At 50.3% G+C, this 21,561-nt stretch overlaps 1 pseudogene; it reads left to right on the top strand.

Annotated features, from left to right (window-relative positions):
- Positions 1 to 21,561, top strand: part of LOC119360530 — a 52,371-nt pseudogene that overhangs the window by 25,848 nt on the left and 4,962 nt on the right.

Raw genomic sequence — 21,561 nt, 5'->3', positions numbered from 1 at the left:
CACGATTTACCACACGCAGTAACTGCGTGCAGTTACGGCCTGGGAAACCCAACCGTCCGCACGGCCGCAACAAATCCGCTCATGTGCCGAGGCACGGTAGTGGCGGGCCCCGCCTAAGGTCCTGTCCCGTCGCGCGCGTGGGTGGGCAGACTGACCCCGCCACGTGGCGCCACGCAACGGACCCGCAATGGGCGGCTGCCCGGAAGCTTATCGGGCACGCTGCCAGGGACCCCGCCGCGACGTTCAAACTCTCTAAGAGGCAAGACGGCTTTCTGCGAGTCCGACTCCAGCTAGTCGGCTTGGAGGAAGACGGCGAGCGAGGCCGAGGTTCCACCCCGAGAGAGATGAAACTGTTGAGGCTCCCCGACGCGTCTCCCGCGGCGCCTCACCAGCTTCGGGGACTACTGTCGGAGTAATGGGCCACAGGTAGGCTAACCCGAGCCCCAGAACCTTCCAAAACATCGGGGCAGACTGTGCCCCTCAAGACCCCACGATGAAGAGCCGCCTCCTGGGAGTCGGCAGCAACTGTCCCTCACGGCCGAGTCCCAGGGACGGCTTCGAGTTAAGCCGACTCTTGGCTGACGACTTCGAGATGAGCCGACTCTTGGCTGGCGACTTCAAGATAAGGCGACTATGGGAGTCGGCCCGCGACTCCAACCATCTCCTGCCTTCTCCATGATGGACGGGGCGGGGTACGGTCACTGTGTGGCCGTCTCTACCCTACCTACGAGGGGCTGGCATGGCTACAGTGCGCCGTATCGCTAGAGATCTCCATCGTGGCGCGGCACTGGTGCCATGCCTGCCCTAACCTCAGCCTCAGTGGGCGGCGCACTGTGCCCACGACAGCCTACCTGTATGGCTCGGAGACGGCGGGACCCGCCCGTCAGCGGGAGAACAGAAGACGGCGAGAGCGCCCCGAAGATGGACCCGTGGAAGTCGGCCCCCTGGAGTCGGCCGACCGCTCCCACGGGCCCCGCACACCATTAACCAGACAAGACGGGGAAAGGCGACAGTGATCGTCCGCCAGACGGCGGCACTGTTGCCATGACCCCATGACCAAGCCAGCATCATCAGAAGCACTACTACAGTACCAAGCCTGTCGGCGGCGCCCACCAGTCGGCGGGCCCCAGCAGTCGGCGGAGAAGACGGCGGCCTGAGAGACAGACGACTGGGACCCGCGCCCCGCCGGATTACCATTGTATCCCTAGGGGGTAGGCCTATATAAGCCCCCCGGGGCACCCATGCAAGGGGGATATCTTCTCTAGTATTAGACCCGATCATATAGGAAGGAGGGAGCTAGCCTTGCCCTCTCCTACCTCCAGAAAACAGCTCTAGGAGCAACCTTGTATTCACTTTGCCATAGTGATCATGCGGAGACCCCGCAGAGCCACAGTAGGGGTGTTATCTCCTCGGAGAGCCCTGAAGCTGGGTAAGATCCGCCGGCGTGCATGTCTTCGCCTCATCCCGCTTCTGGGCACCGGCGACATTCTACTCGCACCCACCATGATAAGCCATCCTTTGGCATATGTCGTACCCAACCCCTGACACAAAGATATCCTCCAGTAAGAATTGCATAAAAATATTATTTGGGGGAATCAATCAACTCAGCAATCAACATGATGCATCTTATCAAAGGAAAACAAAGGACGCTAATTCGAGATACATTTAAGAACACATGTGCTCCTAAGGTCTATAGATATATTATTACCTTTAAGAAGAACACCAATCATTGTTGCTTGGGAAATAATCATCTTCCATCCTTAGAAAAATATACATATAATAGCCACTTGAATGAGCTAAAGCTAAAATCAATGAACATATTAATATATAGGCACATCATAGACCACCAAGCACATTAATCAATCTTGATGCCAGTCCTCTGCAAACAATAAAGATTTGCTAAATTGAGCAGAGCAGCCAGCCTTAATAATTTATAATAAGAGAATGGAAGAAGGGAAGCACCTGCGGCAGAACCGTGAGGAAAATGGCACCAAAGTACGTGGACAAAAAATGTGTGAAGTGGACAACAAATGTTGGAACCTACTATTTATATTCCAGCTCCAGTCTAGGATGAATTATTCAGGTAAACTATTGTTCGTTTACAGTCAGCGCAATATAATTAGTAACATGCTAAACCTGAGATAAGACAATACAAAGAAATTTACAATTAAAACTAATGCGAGACATTCTTTTCAGCTCTCTTCATATTGATAAGAAGACCATGGCATGAAATTGCAATAAAAAAATGTTGTTTTGAGATTCTTTTTCAGCTTTCAAATTTTGAGGTCTCAATAGGTTGCAGCTAAATTGGTAGCAAAAGACAGCGGCAGCACCTGTAGTACTAAAAGAAATTCAGCTATGTTTAAGGTAGTAACTTGCCATAGTCATGAAAATAGAAGGATTTGTAATTAAAACCCGACTATGTATACACAATCACACAGAATCTAGCAGGACCATCTAGCCAAACCATCTTCGACGCAGCCCACATCCCTCCCACGGGCCGAATAATGCACCATCAGCCTATCAACCTTTTGCTGAAAAAGATTGACACTGATCTTGCTTCAATTGTTGCAGAGGAAATGATTAGGCGCAACTCTGGCTGATAACGTTGAATCTGGTCGATTTATGTAAAGAAACATGCAAAGTGGGAAACAAAACATTATTCACAAATGACTTGAAGAGAAACCAGACTTGCGAATTCAAAATTGCAAACCTTTTTCAGGAGTCCCCGCAATATGTCGGTTGCAATGGATCTTACAAGAGCTTCATCTATCATAATAAAACTAATTAAATAGAAAAACATGGATTGGTATGTGAATATCGTAAAACCAGTATGGAACCGTCCAACTGAAAAAGGTGTTATTATGCTACTACGATTATCACCACAAATGTGTAATCACAATAACAACATAAATTTGATCAAACATGGCATGTCATAATTTGGACTGCCAGCTTAAGTTTATACTAATACTGAGGCTCATAACATGGTACCTATATTTTCTAAGAAGAGGATCTTACATCTTTTTTTTTAATCAGTACACCATCTGTGAGAAATTTGATCATGGTCATGCCCTATCAAACCGTCTATGGCATAAGTAGAGTATATTGGGCATGAAATCCATGAAACTGAAAATTTTGCTGTAGAACTGAGATAAAGAAAATCAGTACAAGGAGAGAAACTTAGATCATACCGGGTATATTTCACATCCTCAAATCTTATTTTATCTCCTACTTCTTCTCCGAGTTCCACACCAACTTGGTCAGCTACTCTTGATGCAATCGTCTATTCAAATTATTGAGATGGGTTGGAAAGAGAAATGATCATAAAAAGATAGGGATCTACAAATGCAGTCTAGGAACAGAGAAGGAAAATAATGGAACATAAGAAAGTTAGTAGCCATCCTCTAAGCAATAAAGATATGGTTCTGTCAACTGACTTCTCTGGAATAGCATGCCATAAATCACCATCGGACCACATGAATAAGTTTTCAGAAGAATGCATTTCGATGTTGGATTGTCACAAGTAGTTAGACTTCTTGCTTGGTGCTGGCGGCGAGTGAGCCGAAGTGGATGTCCAGGTAGATCAGGAGTGAATAAATTCTTTTCCCCTAGCAAATTGTCCTATTAAGATGTAGTGAAATAACATCATGAGGATCCTACTCCTACTCTCAGCATCTATAGAAATTTATTGTTTCAGAATAAGGCCAGCAAAGAGATTAATCAACCACAGATGGCTTAACATTTCAACCAATCACTTATCCCACAAAATATAGCAGCCTAAATGCAGTAATCGGAGATGTAGACAAGTATCATTAAGTTTAGTAACAATCTCTCTAGCAAAGCACACATGTACATCACAACTACACAGCTGAATTATGCTACTTCACCCTGCTAATTCATGCAGCTGACATGCAAATGGGTGTACCTGTTAAGTTTAATTTATGTCCTGGTCTAGAAGTTAAGCATGGTGATTTGGGCTGTCACAACATTTGCTTCAAATCATTGTTGACCAAGGAGTTGGTGCTGCATCAAATCATCAACTTGCTTGTACAAACTGTTAGTACAAAATTAATAAAATGCCAAGGAACGGAAAATTATCTTTGTAAATGAACAATCAAACAAATATGAGAGATTAGGGAAGGAAGGAAGGGGAATGAGCAAGTTCCTCGAGCGGTGGCGGTGGTGGTGGGATGCGTGTTCTCTGTTTTCAAAATTATGAAATTTCCTTTCTGCAAGGCTAAGCTGGAGGCTCTTCCAAGGCTAACAATTCAGTGGCTATAATGTTTGGAGGGTCAAACAAATGGGTGCAAGTGGAACCCAGACAACGTTCGAGTCCAGCGTCACATCTTGCTTATCCTCAGGGCTAGAATAATCTCATTTAAACACCTCCCAGACCCTGATGAACAGATAAAAGACACTACCACCAGAAAACTACATTTGTCTCATGATATAAGCTATATAGATATCGACAATCCAACACCTTTGTCCACCACACCAGAAAATAAGTCAACATCGGCACATTACGGTTACCAGGCGGCCATCCTTCCTCGATTGAAAGTTTCAAAGCGAACATTTTTTGGACTTAAAAGTTCAAAACGAAATGCACAGGGAAGCAAAACAACTGCGCCCACACGTTCATCTTGTCGTCAGATGCTTCATTTACACCTTCAACTTTGGGAATAACCTTCACATTCCCCACCTGCACATCTAAAACTGAATCACTGCAGGTGCCAGTAGGCGCGGCTGGTAAGGGAGCGGCCAGCTTGTCAGATGGCACTCCTTGATCTGGGTTGCGAATGTTAGAGTTATAATATAAGTCATGTACCCCTTTGTATTTATCCCGTTGTATAAGGGGTTTCCTGCATATGTTCCACACATGTACATGTATATATATCGGCCTATGGCCTCATGGGAATACAAGTTGCTTATTCCTAACATGGTATTAGAGCTAGGTCAATTTTTTTACACGCCGCAACTTGTGTGATTGATCCTCCCGTGGCGCCGCGGGTGTTTCTCTCTCCTCGCCGGTTTCCCACGTCCACTGCCCGCCATCGATCGAAGCTGCGTACCTGCCCTCGATCGAAGTTGCCCGTCCGCCCGCTTCCTGCCTGACTTCTTCTCGAGCTTGGATCGCGGCCGAAGCAGGGGGCTGGTCCCACAGGCGCCCCCGATCTCACGCTTGTTCGTAACAGGCAGGGCGCTGCTCGCTCAAAGGATTCCCTGCTCGCTCGAAGCAGGCAGGGGACTCCCGCCGCCGCCGCTCGTTCTCCTGTGGCCTCCCGATCTCCTCTCCAGTTGGCCCCGATCTCCTATCCAGCCGGGCCCTGCAGTTCTGACTGCCGCTCCCTGATCTCGTTCCCGATCCTGCTAATCTCGGATATCCGTTCCAAAAAAAATGTCTGCTGCATCGGGATATGTTGATGTCCCTCGCTGTCCAGTGATCTTTGATGGTACTAACTACACCGAGTTTACTGGCTTCATGCCCATTCACATGCGTGGCATCCGTCTCTGGGGTGTTCTTTCTGGCGAGGTATGTTGTCCGCCACGTCCGGTTCCTCCGATTGCCCCTACTCCGCCGACTCCATTGGTTCTTCCTATGGATGCTAATCAGGCCGCCAAGGATGCGGCTAAGCTTGCTGATGAGGCTGTTGATCGTGCTTATGATGAGAGGGTTTTGGCTTATGAGGAGGCTCTTCAGACGTATCATGGTGCTCTGTCTGTTTACACCCAGTGGCTTGATGATGATGCTCGTGCTGCAGCTGTTCTCACTGCTAGTGTTCTGCCTCAGTTTGCTTCTGAGTTTCTGGGTTTTACTACTGTCTTTGAGATGTGGACCCGTCTTCGTCAGCGCTATGAGCCCTCTGGTGATGCCCTATACCTTTCTGTGGTCTGTCAGGAGCATGCTCTTCAGCAGGGTGACTCTACTGTTGATGACTTCTACGCACAGAGTTCTGCTATCTAGCGCCAGCTTGATTCTCTCCGCAGTGCTGGTTGTCGTACTTGCCCCTGTTGCCAGGCTATCCAGGCCAATTTGGAGTTTCATCGCGTCTACGAGTTCCTGTCTCGGCTCCATAAGGAGTTTGAGCCCCGGCGTGCTCAGTTGTTTGCTCGTGGTCGTATTTCTCTCATGGAGGCGCCTTCTGAGATTCGTGCTGAGGAGACTCGCTTACGTGGTGCTGGTTTGCTGGAGGTTCCCTCTGTGCTCGCTACTCGGTCTTCTTCCACGCCACCTGCTGCACCGACCTCTTCTCGCTCGAGTGCTCCACCACTCTTGCCCACTCCTTCCGGAGGCTCAGGTCGCCCCCGTCCACATTGCGACTAATGCAACAATGATGGTCATATTGAGTCTCAGTGCTACACGAAGAGGAAACATCTGCACAAGGCGTGATCATCATCTTCAGGGACTTCGTCATTTACCTCGACAGCTTCAGCCATTGCTTTGACTGAGCAGGATATTCTGAGACTTAAGCATCTTCTCGCGGCTTCAGGTTCTTCCTCGACGGGTACTGCTGGTTCTGTGACTGATGCTTCCCGCCCTGAGCAACCGCCCTCTACACAGTCAGGTACATCCCCATGGGTTCTGGACTCTGGAGCTTCTTTTCATACGTCTTCTCATTCTTCTACTTTGTCCTCTCTTCGATCGCTGGATTCTCCTGTTCATGTCTTAACTGCTGATGGTACTCCACTTTCTGTTGCTAGTAGAGGCAATCTTTTCACTCCTTCTTATTCTGTTCCTGATGTTGCTCATGTTCCTCGACTTACCACGAATCTGTTTTCTGCTGGTCAACTTACTGATTCTGGTTGCCGCGTCATCCTTGACGTTGACTCTTGTTCTGTCTAGGACCGTCGCACGCACACTCTGGTTGGGGCTGGCCCTCGCCGCCGTGATTCTCAGGGTCTTTGGGAGTTGGACTGGCTTCATGTTCCTTCCGCTGCCACCACCATCGCCAGTTCCTCCGCTTCAGTCGCCTCTGTTACTGGTTCCTTCAAGCAGTGGCATCATCGACTTGGTCATCTATGTGGTTCTCGATTGTCATCTTTAGTTTGTCGAGGTCTTCTGGGGTCTGTCTCAGGGGATGTCTCTTTAGAGTGTCAGGGTTGTCGTCTTGGCAAGCAGATTCGGTTACCATATTCACATAGTGAGTCAGTGTCTAAGCGTCCTTTCGATTTAGTCCATTCTGATGTATGGGGTCCGGCTCCTTTCGCTTCGAAAGGTGGTCATAAATATTATATTATTTTCATAGATGATTTCTCTCGTTACACATGGCTTTATTTCATGACTTCTCGTAGTGAGGTGTTGTCTATTTATAAGCGTTTTGCTGCCATGTTTCATACTCAGTTCTCTTCACCCATTCGTGTTTTTCGTGCTGACTCCGCTGGCGAGTATATCTCTAAGATGTTGCGTGGTGTCCTTGCTGAGCAAGCAACTCTCTCTCAATTCTCCTGTCCTGGTGCCCATGCTCAGAATGGTGTGGCCGAGCGAAAGCATCGACATCTTCTTGAGACGGCTCGTGCATTGATGATTGCTGCCTCTCTCCCGCCTGATTTTTGGGCCGAGGCCGTCTCCACCTCCACCTATCTTATCAATATACAGCCTTCCGCTGCTCTACAGGGTGGTGTTCCTTTCGAGCGTCTTTTTGATCGTTCTCCCGATTATTCGATGCTTCGCTTGTTTGGTTGTGTTTGCTATGTTCTTCTTACCCCTCGCGAATGCACCAAACTGACCGCTCAGTCTGTTGAGTGTGTCTTCTTAGGCTACAGTGATGAGCATAAGGGCTATCGTTGTTGGGATCCTATCGGTCGTCGGATGCATATCTCTCGAGACGTGACTTTTGATGAGTCTCGTCCCTTCTATCCACGCCCATCCTCCTCGACTTTTTCGGTGGAGGATATCTCTTTCCTCACTTTTCCTGACTCACCTATCACCCCCGTCGAGCCTGTGCCTATTCGTTCCACTCCCTCTGCTTCTCCACCTCTAGTCGATTTGCAGCCACCATCTTCCCCGGTCTCCTTGCCTAGCATGTCACCGGATTCTACACCTTCATCTCCGGTGACTTCTTCGTCGCCACCCCCCGATTCTACCTTGGCGATTCCTCCTTCTATTGTTCCATCTTTTCCTCAGCATTACACTCGTCGTTCACGACCTGTGGATGCCTCTGTGGATGAGTCATCATCTTCGTCTCAGCCTACTTATGGCTTGCGTTCTCGTCCTCGTCCGCCTATTGATCGCTTTGGATTTCCCACCGCTGGTGCTGCTGTTCTTGAGACGACTTCTTATCGTCAGGCTGTTGTTTGTCCTGAATGGCAGTTTGCGATGGCAGAGGAGATTGCTGCTCTTGAACGCACTGGTACCTAGGATCTTGTTTCTCTTCCTCCCGGAGTCCGTCCCATCACTTGTAAGTGGGTCTACAAGGTTAAGACTCGCTCCGATGGTTCTCTTGAGCGTCACAAAGCTCGTCTTGTGGCTCGTGGTTTTCAACAGGAGCATGGTCGTGATTATGACGAGACTTTTGCTCCTGTGGCCCATATGACCACTGTTCGTACACTTCTTGTCGTTGCCTCTGCACGCCACTGGTCTATATCTCAGCTTGATGTTAAGAATGCCTTTCTTAATGGTGAGCTGCGTGAGGAGGTGTACATGCAGCCACCACCTGGGTATTCTGTTCCTGGTGGCATGGTATGTCGTCTTCGTCGCTCTCTCTATGGCCTTAAGCAAGCCCCCCGTGCCCGGTTTGAGCGTTTTGCCTCTATGGTCACTGCCGCTGGTTTTTCAGCAAGTGCTCATGATCCAGCATTATTTATTCACCTTCCTCCTCGTGGTCGAACTCTTCTTCTTCTCTATGTTGATGACATGATCATCACTGAGGATGACCCCGAGTATATTGCCTTTGTAAAGGCCCGTCTTAGTGAGCAGTTTCTTATATCTGATCTTGGACCTCTTCGCTACTTTCTTGGAATTGAAGTCTCTTCTACCTCTGATGGCTGTTTTATATCCCAGGAAAAGTATATCCAGGATCTTCTTGCTCGTGCTGCTCTTACTGATGAGCGCATTGTTGAGACTCCTATGGAGCTCAATGTTCACCTCCGTGCTACTGATGGTGATCCCCTCCCTGACCTGACGCGTTATCGTCATCTTGTTGGCAGTCTTGTCTATCTAGCTGTCACTCGTCCGGATATCTCTTATCCGGTTCATATTCTGAGTCAATTCGTCTCCGCTCCCACCTCGGTCCACTATAGTCATCTACTTCGTGTTCTCCGATATCTTCGGGGCACAATCTCTCACCGTCTATTCTTTCCACGCTCCAGTTCTTTACAGCTTCAGGCCTATTCGGATGCTATGTGGGCTAGTGATCCTTCAGATCGCCGTTCATTTTCTGCTTACTGTGTTTTTCTTGGTGGTTCTCTCATTGCCTGGAAGACGAAGAAACAGATTGCAGTTTCCCGTTCGAGTGCAGAGGCTGAGTTGCGAGCCATGGCTCTTTTGACGGCAGAGGTGACTTGGTTACGGTGGTTACTTCAGGATTTTGGTGTTTCTGTCACTACACCGACTCTGCTCTTATCTGACAGTACAGGTGCTATTAGCATTGCGCACGATCTTGTGAAGCATGAGCTCACCAAGCATATTGGTGTTGATGCTTTCTATGTGCGCGCTGCTATGCAGGACCAGGTTATTGCTCTTCAGTATGTGCCTTCCGAGTTACAGTTGGCGGATTTCCTGACGAAGGCCCAGACTAGAGCACAACATGGCTTTTATCTCTCCAAACTCAGTGTTGTTCATCCACCATGAGTTTGAGGGGGGGTGTTAGAGTTATAATATAAGTCATGTACCCCTTTGTATTTATCCCATTGTATAAGGGGTTTCCTGCATATGTTCCACACCTGTACATGTATATATATCGGCCTATGGCCTCATGGGAATACAAGTTGCTTATTCCTAACAGCGAACAACGGTCACCTTGTTAGTGTTCACATCCATCCTCTTGTGTGCCTTTTGGGCTTTCTGCTCAGCTGGGATAGCGTTCCGAGCATCTGCAGACGCCACCGCTCTACTGGCTTGCAAAATCTGGAGCCTGAAATCAGTTCCTGGTCGATGACATACCTTCCTTAGAGGAACAATCTCCTGTCGCGTGAAAATAAATATAATAACTAATTATTCGTGTGAAACATCATAAAAGAAACTAAACGCATCACTCTGCTTTCCATTTTCTTTGACTACATAGTAAGATAATTAGCCTAGAACAAAAACCATAGTAGCATACTATTCTTCCCCAGCATTTCTCCCTTGAACATTCAGATTTGTTTGTTTGGTTGCCAAAGAAATTGCATATTGGAAATGAAATCACAAGGAAATTCAAAAATAGGTTTCGTTGCCTATAGAAACTGGAATGGGTTTTAATGGGACGACAAAGGACCATGGCTAGCTACCCATCTATTCATGTCCAGGCACGTTATGAAGAAGAAAACCATGGCAAACTACATATAGACCAAAGGGCCGTGTGGAGGTCTAATTTGCCAGCTGGGGTTGTACTTGCCATCAAATCTTCATGGAATTCTATGCGCAAGCAAACAACCCTGGAACCAGAATCGCAACTCCAGGACCCTAGCCCCAATTCTGACATCCAAACATGGTGTAACACTGGAACCAGAATACATGTATGAACACTCAATTATGTTAGACATAAGGAGAATTACCTCAAAGTGATCATGATCATAACGAACAAGAAACCTGCAGCGCCACCCTCTTACATCATGCCTACACCTTTGAGCATCGAGAACACGAGCATTAAAATAGAGGGCCTGCTCTTTGCCTTCATGTTCAATTCAGCACAGAAATACTTAGTGTGAGAAATCAACTCGGATACAGGATAACACTACATTACATGACAACTAAATCAAATGAAAATAGACTGGCCTGCGCACAAGCAATTCGATTGTAAGAATCCAACAGCCCGAACAGCTGAAAGCTTCAGCAAAATGTTCAGACGAATTAATTTCAGTGCTACCCACACACGGGAATCAGGCGTCACATTCACCATCTTCTTCTGCTCATCCAACCATCTACAAGAAGTATTAGTAGCAATCAGCACGATGCAATTCGCCATTGTCAATTCTTCGTGTGCGAGCAAGAGATTAAATTAGCTCGGCTTTTACACCGGCGCGAGCTGCTAGAGCCTCCTGCTCTTTCTGCCGACCTCATCATCTTCGTGTGCTGTTTTTTTAATCCATGCCTCACACATCTTCTCACCAGGCAAGTCACTTCAACGGCCCCTCACAAACATCACATTAATTTTTGCTTCTACAATTCACAAGCAACAGAGAAGAGGGACAAAAATGATCTTCAGACTCAAACTATTTGCCACCATCTCCTTCGTGTTACTGCAGCTGCAAGCACGCGCCTGACTGCCTAAGATCTCATTTCCTCCATTTTCAATAGCTACATCATCACATCGGGAACAAATCTGCACCATCATTACATAGCTTGTTTAACTAATCTGAGCAGATATTTGACAGGGTAAAACCAAAATGAATAATCTGAAAGTTAGCACAATTTACCCTGAGGAAGTATGCAGGGAACAGCAGCCACTAAAGTCGCTGCCCTCGCTCAGGCCATGCGTGAACCCGCTGCTTTGCTCCACCTCCACTCCGAGTAGTCATTGCAGCCGGCAAGTGTGCCTCCTCTGCCGTCGCCGCAAGCGCCCAACCCTCTCTCCAAGGACAACCCCCCCCTCCCTCCTTGCACTCTAAGGCGTGAGTCCGGAGCTCCTATGCCACAGCATCTATTGTCTCAACATCGCTGCCTCCATGCTCATCGATGAGAGTCGCGTCCACCGGACCGACGAGCTGAGAGGGGAGGGGGCAAGGGAGGGTGGAGGCGACGAATTGAGTGGAAGTGTCACACCTGCACCCACTAGTGCCACGGTGGACCTGATCAGCCAATAGGAGGAGGAGGAACAAGTCATCGGGCCAAGTCAGCATCAGGACCGAGCCGCGAGAGGCTACTTTATCTGCCCCTGCGTGGGCGCGTGAGGGTGTGTATTGAGTTCGCTCTGTCGTCTACCTGTATCTGAACCTTCCTCTCATCCCAGTAAAGCTACTTTTCCTTCTCTGAATCTCTCCCCCTTTCCCCCTCGTGCGATCTGTTAGTGTGGATCGTCACAACTGGTAATCAGAGCCTCTTGCGATCCCGGCCAGAAATTTTCTTCCTCCCACTCCGCCGCGAGATCGATCTGTAACATCCACTGCTCTGGGTGTTGATTTGCTCCGGCGAATCGACACAAAATCCCAAGCAGGGTTAGATCGACCGAGCCGGACGGCGCCCCCTTCCAAACCATCCGCACAAACCAAGCATATCCTTCTCGCCATGGCCGAATCATCGGAGGAGATCAAGTCCATGCTCTCGTCCCTGCTCACCCGCTTCGACGAGAGCAAAATCGCAGGCGATAAGCAAACGGAGGCACAGCTCGCCTTCAACAAGCAGGTCACCGTCGATCTCGCGCACCTGCGCCGGCAGGTGGATCTGACGCAGGCCGACGTCGACGAGGTTCGTCAGCAGCGCGACACCGCACCACCACCACCAGCGACCTCGCCGCACGGCCGACAACCAAGTACACCCCGGGGGGGCCCCCTCACCGGCTCCTCGGCGGCACCGGCGGATCCACACGCGCCGCAACCCCGCCTCGTCAACAACGGCCCTCCTCTGCTTCAACTCAGACACGAAGGGGGGCGTGTGGACGGTCCACACCACGGGGACTTCCCTCCGGGCCACCACGACATGGAGCTGACACGGCCAGAGGAGTACTTCACCAAGCCTCCCAAGCATGATTTTCCAAAGTTCGACGGCTCCGCGCCGTACCTATGGATCGATCGCTGCGTCGCCTACTTCGAGCTGTACCGCGTGCCGCCACACAACTGGGTGACCACGGCGACGCTGTACATCGAAGGACAGGCAGCCCACTGGCTTCAGGCGTACCGTCAGGCTCATCGTGCTCTGGGCTGGGACGCTTTCTGCGCGGCGATCCGCGAAGAATTTGGGGCGGAGGAGTTCGAATTGGAGATGAATCAGCTGCTGCATCTGCGGCAAACCGGCACGGTGGCGGAGTATCGATCGGCCTTTGAAGCTCACATGTACCATCTACTCGCCCTCGATGCCTCGCTGAGCCCGCGCTTCTTCGTCACCCAGTTCCTCCTCGGATTACGGGACGATCTTCGCGCAGCGGTACGCCTTCAGGCTCCGACCAGCATCACGCGCGCTTCGGTGCTGGCTCGCATCCAGGAGGAAGAAAACGACGTGCGCCACCCACGCCCTCGACCGATCCCAGCCGGGCGGCCCCCGCCTCTGCCCGCCGCGATTCCCCCGCGATCACCCGCAGCGGCAGCGGTGGCTCGGCCGGCCAGCGACGAGTTCGCCCGCGAGCGTCAGCTCCGCGACTTCCGGCGTGCCAACGGGCTCTGTTTCAAGTGCGGCGACAGATACTCCCGCGAGCATCGTTGCAAGCAACAGACGCAATTGCTCACCATCCAAGTGGGCGACTACGGCGAGGTGCTCACTGACGATGCCATGCATGCACTCGACCTGTTGGACGCACCGGAGCCGGCGCAAGCTGCACCAGAGTGTTGCCTCATCTCCACTCATGCGGTCTCTGGCAGGGACTCACCGCGCACTATCCGCCTTCGTGCCATGGTGGGAAATCAGGTGATGCTGCTGCTCGTGGACTCGGGCAGCACACACAGCTTCATATCCCAGGCGTTCGCGGAACGGATCAAGGCCACTGGCATACCTCTGCCGCCCGTGGAAGTGCGTGTCGCCAATGGGGAGCGCCTGGTTTGCGACAGCATGATCCCGGCTGTCCAGTGGTGGTGCCAAGGACACACATTCAGTACGGACATGCGCCAGCTTGCGCTCGGGGCATACGACGGCGTGCTGGGCATGGACTGGCTCGAACAAAACAGCCCCATGAACTGTCACTGGCTGGACAAGACCATCTCCTTCGTGCACCAGGGCAAGACCGTCACACTGCAGGGTGTTCGACCCAAGGGCACAACTACCAACATCGACTACATCGAGCCGGATCAGTTCGCCAAGTGGCGCGCCGGGAACGATATCTGGTACATGGCAGTCGTGGACTGGCGGGCGCCGAGCACGGACAACGCCAAACCACCTCCACCAGCAGTGCAAGCGGTCCTCGAGGACTTTGCCGACGTATTTGGCGACCCCAAGAAACTGCCACCACACCGGCAGTATGATCATGCCGTCACCCTGGTGGACGGCGCACCACCGGCGAACGGGCGGCCGTACCGGTACTCGCCATTGCAAAAGGATGAGATCGAGCGCTAAGTCGACGAAATGCTGCAGTCCGGCGTCATCACCCACAGCGTGAGTCCCTTCGCGGCACCAGTTCTCCTCGTCAAGAAGAAGGACGGGACTTGGCGTTTCTGCATCGATTACAGGCGGCTCAACGACATCACCATCAAGAACCGGTTTCCCTTGCCGATCGTCGACGAACTGCTCGACGAACTGGACGGCGCGGCTTACTTCTCCAAACTCGACCTCCGCGCCGGCTATCACCAAATCCGTATGCGAGAAGAAGACGAGCACAAGACCGCGTTTAAAACGCACCATGGCCACTTTCAGTTTCGAGTAATGCCGTTCGGCCTGACGAACGCACCGACAACCTTCCAGTGCCTGATGAATGCAATCTTCGGCAAGCACGCGCGCAAGTTCGTCATCGTCTTCCTCGACGACATTCTGGTATTCAGTGGCACCCTGGAAGAGCACGTCGAGCATCTGAGGCAAGTGTTTGAGCTCCTTCGTCAGCATGAATTGTTCGTCAAGGCCTCGAAGTGTTCCTTTGCGCAGGATAGCATTGAGTACCTGGGGCACATCATCTCCAAGGAAGGAGTGGCCACAGACGCCGACAAGACCCAGGCGATGCTGCAGTGGCCGGTGCCCACGACAGCCACTGAACTCCGCGGGTTCCTCGGTTTAACTTGCTACTACAGAAAGTTCGTAGCACGCTATGGCATCATTGCCAAGCCGCTCACCAACTTACTGACGAAGAAGGGCTTCACCTGGTCTGAACAAGCACAAACGGCATTCGATCTGCTCAAGCGCGCCATGGCAAGCACACCTGTTCTCGCTCTGCCGGACTTTGACAAGCCGTTCGTAGTCGAGACCGACGCATGTGACACTGGCATCGGCGCGGTGCTCGTCCAGGAGGGTCATCCGGTGGCATATTTCAGCAAGGCACTGGGTGTTCGGAATCAAAAACTGTCTACATATGAGAAAGAGTTTCTTGCAGTGATGATGGCCGTGGAGAAGTGGCGTGCTTATCTTCAGCGTGGGCCATTCACCATCCTTACAGATCACAAAAGCCTGTCCAATTTGGGGGACCAACAACTGGAGACAGATCTGCAACGCAAGGCTATGTCCAAACTAGTGGGGTTGCAGTTCACATTTCAGTACCGAAGAGGAGAAGACAACGGGGCAGCTGACGCTCTGTCGCGGGTGGGCGCTGCCCTGAGCGTGGCTGCACTCTCCCTCTGCCAGCCAGTTTGGGTGCAAGAGGTCGCCAATTCTTACGCGACGGATGCCACAGCGCAAGAGATGCTCTCCCGCCTCGCCATCCACAGCCCAGACGAGGAGGGGTTCGAGCTGCACAAAGGATTGATTCGCCGCGGTGACAGGCTCTGGATCGGCAACAACACGGCGCTCCGCACAAAGCTCATCAGTGCGTTCCATGACAGCGCGGTCGGGGGACACTCCGGCATCACCGCCACGCACCAGTGTGTCAAGAAGCTCTTCCTCTGGCCTGGGCAGAAGCGCGACATCGACGACTTCGTCAAGCAATGCCTGGTGTGCCAGCAGGCGAAGCACGAGCACTGCCGGCCGCCTGGACAATTGGCTCCCTTGCCTGTTCCCACGGCACCCTGGCAGGAGCTCACGATGGACTTTGTCGAGGGGCTGCCGACCTCGGAGGGATACGACTCCATCATGGTGGTCGTCGATCGCCTTACCAAATTTGCACACTTCATCCCCCTCCGTCACCCATTCAACGCCACCAAGGTGGCACGAGCATTCTGGGACAACGTCGTCAAGCTCCACGGCGTGCCAAATTCGATCGTCTCCGACCGCGATCGCGTCTTCACCAGCGCGCTCTGGCGCGAGCTGTTTGCGGCCGCAGGCACCAAGCTGTTGTACTCTACGGCTTACCACCCGCAGACGGACGGCCAGAGCGAGCGGGTCAACCAATGCATGGAGATGTACCTGCGCTGTGCGATCCACGACGACCCCAGTCGCTGGCGCCGGTGGCTTCCAGCCGCGGAATTCTGGTACAATTCCTCCTTCCACGCCTCACTTAACTGCACCCCGTTCAAAGCTCTGTATGGCACCGAGCCCAATTTGGGGGCCACAACACTCTGGGACGACAAGCCGGCGCCGGTCCTCGACAACGAGCAGTGGGACTGGGGCGCGCACACCGCCCGTCTTCGTCAGCAACTGCTGCAAGCTCAGCAACGCTTCAAGAAGAAGGCGGATCGCCACCGCACGGAACGAAGCTTTCAGGTGGGCGAGGACGTGCTGCTGAAGCTCCAGCCGTACGCGCAGTCCTCCGTCGTCAATCGACCCTGCGCCAAGCTGGCCTACAAATTCTTCGGGCCATTCAAGGTGGAGGCCAAGATCGGGACCCTCGCCTACAAATTGATGCTGCCGCCGGACAGTCGCATCCACAACGTCTTCCATGTCTCCCAACTGAAGCCGTACACGCCCAACTACACGCCGGTCTTCGCTGAGCTGCCCAAGCCACCGGACCTGACTCTGGTGGAGACGGCACCCGTGGAGATCATCGACAGACGCATGGTGAAGCGCGGCGACGCAGCTCTGGTTCAAGTTCAGGTGCGCTGGAACTCCGCTTCCCCAGCAGCCGTGACATGGGAGGATTTCGAGACGCTCAAGCTTCGTTTCCCGGCCGCCGCAATCTGGAGAGAGCCGGCCGGAGCGCCAGGTGACGCTCCTTCTGATGGAGGGGGAAATGTCACACCTGCACCCACTAGTGCCACGGTGGACCTGATCAGCCAATAGGAGGAGGAGGAACAAGTCATCGGGCCAAGTCAGCATCAGGACCGAGCCGCGAGAGGCTACTTTATCTGCCCCTGCGTGGGCGCGTGAGGGTGTGTATTGAGTTCGCTCTGTCGTCTACCTGTATCTGAACCTTCCTCTCATCCCAGTAAAGCTACTTTTCCTTCTCTGAATCTCTCCCCCTTTCCCCCTCGTGCGATCTGTTAGTGTGGATCGTCACAGGAAGGAAGGAGGAAGTGGAGACGGCGGCTCAGATCTACGGCTTGGCGTCCCTGGAACCCACGACCGGACGCCGCGCCAGTCCCCCACCTCGTGGTGCCCAGAGCCCTTGCCGGCACACACGACGCCGTGGTGGCTGCCAGAGCCCAGGCCTCCATACCGACGGCGTTGCGGTGCGAACGGGAAGGCTAGCTCCGCGAGACAGAGAGATGCAGAGGGGAGACGGCGAGGCATAGCAGAACCAATGGCATGGAGCTGCAGGCTGAGTCACGGCCGGCGGCGGCATTTTGGGGGAGAGGAGAGATAGGAGAGGAGGATGCGTGTGGAGGAATAGATTCTGGCGACCCCCTGATTTCGTTTTTCCTCTCCCACCCAATCGCTAACACTTTTCGTTTGTAGTACCTGTGAGGACGTGGCTAGCGCGAGAACCTGCCCATGATGCACACCTTATTGTTTTGGATGAGCTCTTTTCGGTGTTTCCAAATATGGTTTCGCGTGATGAACAATAGAAACTGATACAGTAGTGTATAGTGTGTATTGTAACATCAGGAAACATGTTCTGTAACTGTTGTAATCTGCAAGCCATTTCGCATGACGTTTTATGCTAATGTTGGCCTGTTTTACCACTCAGGCAAGCCCACTATATCTCCAGCTGCGAACAAAAGAGTTGGGTCTCTGGTTAGACCAACGACACCAAAATCCTTTGTTCCTGCAGTCAGCACATTTGAGAGCATCGAAGATTCAGACGAGGATGTTGATCTTGAGCCGGATTCCAAAAATGATGATGCTGTTTACGTTGGCACAAATGGGGCTATTGTAAGTGCGAGATGCATATGCTTTGACAAGCAGTGCTTGCTGCTTACTTTTGTAGATAATTTGTTTTCTGAATGACAACATGTTGGGTCTGTAAGGATCTTCACTAATTTCATTGTTATTAAGCGAATCTTTGAATGGAAACATGTCTACCAGCACAACTTTATGAGGTTTACTTCCTTGTATATAGGTATAAGGTATTGGTGTGAGTCATATGAATTAATCAAGAAAAGCTTGTAAGGTTAAGTTGTATGTAGGTCACACACTAAATTGTTTTGTTTTCCTTTAGAGTTTAGATATGTATTTCCCTGCAACCTTTTTGTTGTATTTCCTCAAGATTCATGCTCAGAAACAACTTTCTACTTGCAAATATACCTTAGTTATGTCTGTACTTGATAGACTAACATTGTTCTAAATTTCACAGGGATCAGACCCGGTTCCTGTTAAAGCGGATCAGAATGGGGACATACCATCAACGAGCATGATTAGATCTCACAGTGCAACTGGCAGTCTCCACGGGACCCAGCTAAATCCAGTAGCAGCTGATATACAAAGGAACCTGAGCATGAAACTTTCAGTAGGATCAATATTACAGCTGTTGGTATGTTTTTTCTCCTTATATCTGTCTTTTCAATAATGTTGGGCAAATGTTGATTGTCTCATTATATCTTCCAGCTTTGTTGTTTTTGAACATCACTGTTCAGTGCATGCCATCCTTTATCTATATATAGCATCACTTGATTGTGTTGATCTCGATCACTAGAATAAAATATATTATAGCTAGTTTTCTTTGCTTACATGTTGCTACTCTTATACTTATTCTTAATTTTGCCTCAGAAACTCCTTCTCATGATGAAATTGAAGCGTACAAAGTTCTTCAAAAATGTCTTGAGCTACGAGAGAAGTACATCTTCAGAGAAAAAGTTGCTCCATGGGAGAAGGATATAATAACTGATCCTAGTACCCCCAAACCTAACCCAAACCCGTTCAACTATTAACATCAGACCAAAACTGAAGTAAGTGCATTTCTCTAGGTATGCGTATAATGACGGGCTACACATATATCTGCTTTCCTTTTCCCTAAAATATTGTTTTCCCTTCTTTCAGCATCACTTTGAAATGGTTGATGGTGTTGTTCATCTGTACCCCAGTAAAGATTGTGAGTGAAAAAACATTTCATTTCTTCTAGTTTCTCGTGATTTTCTTAGTTTGGGGCATGTTGATCATCACATTGTCTTTGTTGATGCAGCTAAAGGAAGACTGTTTCCTGTTGCTGATGCTACCACCTTCTTTACTGATATGCATTATATCCTTCGTGTATTGGCTGCTGGAGATATCCGAACCGTCTGTCATCACCGTTTAAATCTTCTAGAGCAAGTAATTCTTTCGAACTTTCTTCCTTCCAAGCATTTGCTCTATTGTTGCCTGCATATATTGAATGTGTTCCAGACTGGCCTGTGAAGCTAGCTTGATTTATAAATCTCATTGAGAACTTGATGATGTCGCATGCGCAAGCTATTGTATTCTGTACATTGACCTCTGTTTACATGCTTGTGTAATTTCAGAAATTTAATCTTCATTTGATGGTCAATGCCGATAGAGAGCTGCTTGCCCAGAAAGCTGCACCACACAGGGATTTCTACAATGTCAGGAAGGTTGATACTCATGTTCATCACTCTGCATGCATGAACCAGAAGCATCTTTTGAGGTTTATCAAGTCAAAATTGAAGAAAGAACCAGATGAGGTACATCCACTTTCTTCTTGCCTAATTGTTGCTCTTTGTCTCACGTAGCAATAAACCTGAGACATAACGTCCTGCACTTAGCCTATTTGACTCTGCTGCAGACATAACGTCCAGATGAGGTTGTGATTTTTAGAGATGGGACCTATTTGACTCTTAAGGAGGTGTTTGAGAGTTTGACTTGACTGGGTAACTGAAATCCTTTATCTAATGGTGCTGTTATTTATCTTCATGTTACCTTTTTTGTAGTAACCTGTTTACTCTCTCATAGGTATGACCTCAATGTTGATCTCTTGGACGTGCATGCTGATAAGAGTACATTTCACCGTTTTGACAAGTTCAATCTGAAATATAATCCATGTGGCCAGTCTCGCCTCAGGGAGATCTTTCTTAAGCAGGACAACCTTATTCAAGGTGCACATATGTTTTGTCTTGTTGCCTGAATGTGTTACGTTAATCTTTTTTTTTTTTTTGATGGGAATAGCAGGAGCTCTGCTTTTGCATTATAGTGAAGGGAAAAAGTACAAAGTATAGGGGAGGGGTGTTAAGCACCCCGAGCATAAAACGAACACAAACATATACAGTTGCCTATCGGAAAGCACTCTTGAAGAACATGCACTACCCCTCTGCCGTATGGGTAGGTCTCAAAGCCTCACTGAGCAATGTAACGTCATCACGAATCATGTTTACCAACGCCCTCGGTGTCAGGTCCTTATCCTCAAAAACTCGACGGTTTCTCTCCTTCCATAGATGCCAGGCGATGTACGCCGACAGAGTTATCTCTTCCTCCGTCCTTGCTGGTGCTCCTCTTTGCGTACAAAGCATCTTCCACCAATCTGAAACTGAACTTGCCGAAGACACACCATTGTACATCCTGCTGTTGGCACCAAGGGAGAGATGCCAGACCTCTCTCGCATAACAGCATTGAAGCGTGAGATGCATCGCGATCTCCTGCTCCTGGTCACAAAATTTGCAAGAGGCGTTATGTGGCCATCCTCTCGCCTGTAGCCGGTCGGCAGTCCAGTTTCTGTTCTGCAGCAGAAGCCACATGTAGAATTTCACCTTCCCTTCTAGCTTGCTTCTCCACACCCGGGCAATCTCAGGCTGCTCAATCCTGGCAGAGAATTGGACCCCATAAGCAGAACTCGCCGAGTATATTCCATTGGCAGAGATATTCCAGTTGATTTTGTCCCTTTGAGTTGACAAGTTCACCGGCTGCAATTTTTCCCACAGGCCAACAAATTGACATAGCTGCTCGTGGCTGTCCATTCGCTGTATACCTTGCATCCATCGCCCAGTGCTTATAGCCTCTTTGACCGTGAGCCGTTTACACCTAGCCAGCTTGAAGATATCCGGTGCTAGGTGCTGTGGGGCCTCGCCATTGAGCCACCGATCTTTCCAGAAGGTTGCAACACTACCATCTCCCAACTCGATGCAAGTGCAGCTGGAGAAGAGTTGCCGATCAGTGTCATCACATGGAGTCGCTGTACCCTTCCATGGCCTATCCTCTTCAACCCACCTGAACCATTCCCATCGAATGCGCAAGGCCCTACTGAAACAAACTATATCCTTCACTCCTAGGCCACCAAAACGCTTGGGGGCACACACTCGTTTCCAATTTACAAGGCTTTTCCTCCCTATTGATTCATCCTTCGCACACCATAGGAAATTTCTCCTCAGCTTGTCCACCTTTTTGGTGAGCCACTTGTCAGG

This window comes from Triticum dicoccoides, chromosome 2B (genome assembly GCF_002162155.2).
Source record: "Triticum dicoccoides isolate Atlit2015 ecotype Zavitan chromosome 2B, WEW_v2.0, whole genome shotgun sequence".
NCBI lineage: Eukaryota > Viridiplantae > Streptophyta > Magnoliopsida > Poales > Poaceae > Triticum > Triticum dicoccoides.
The sequence above is the reverse complement of the archived record's forward strand: the minus strand, read 5'-3'. Positions and strand labels throughout refer to the sequence as shown.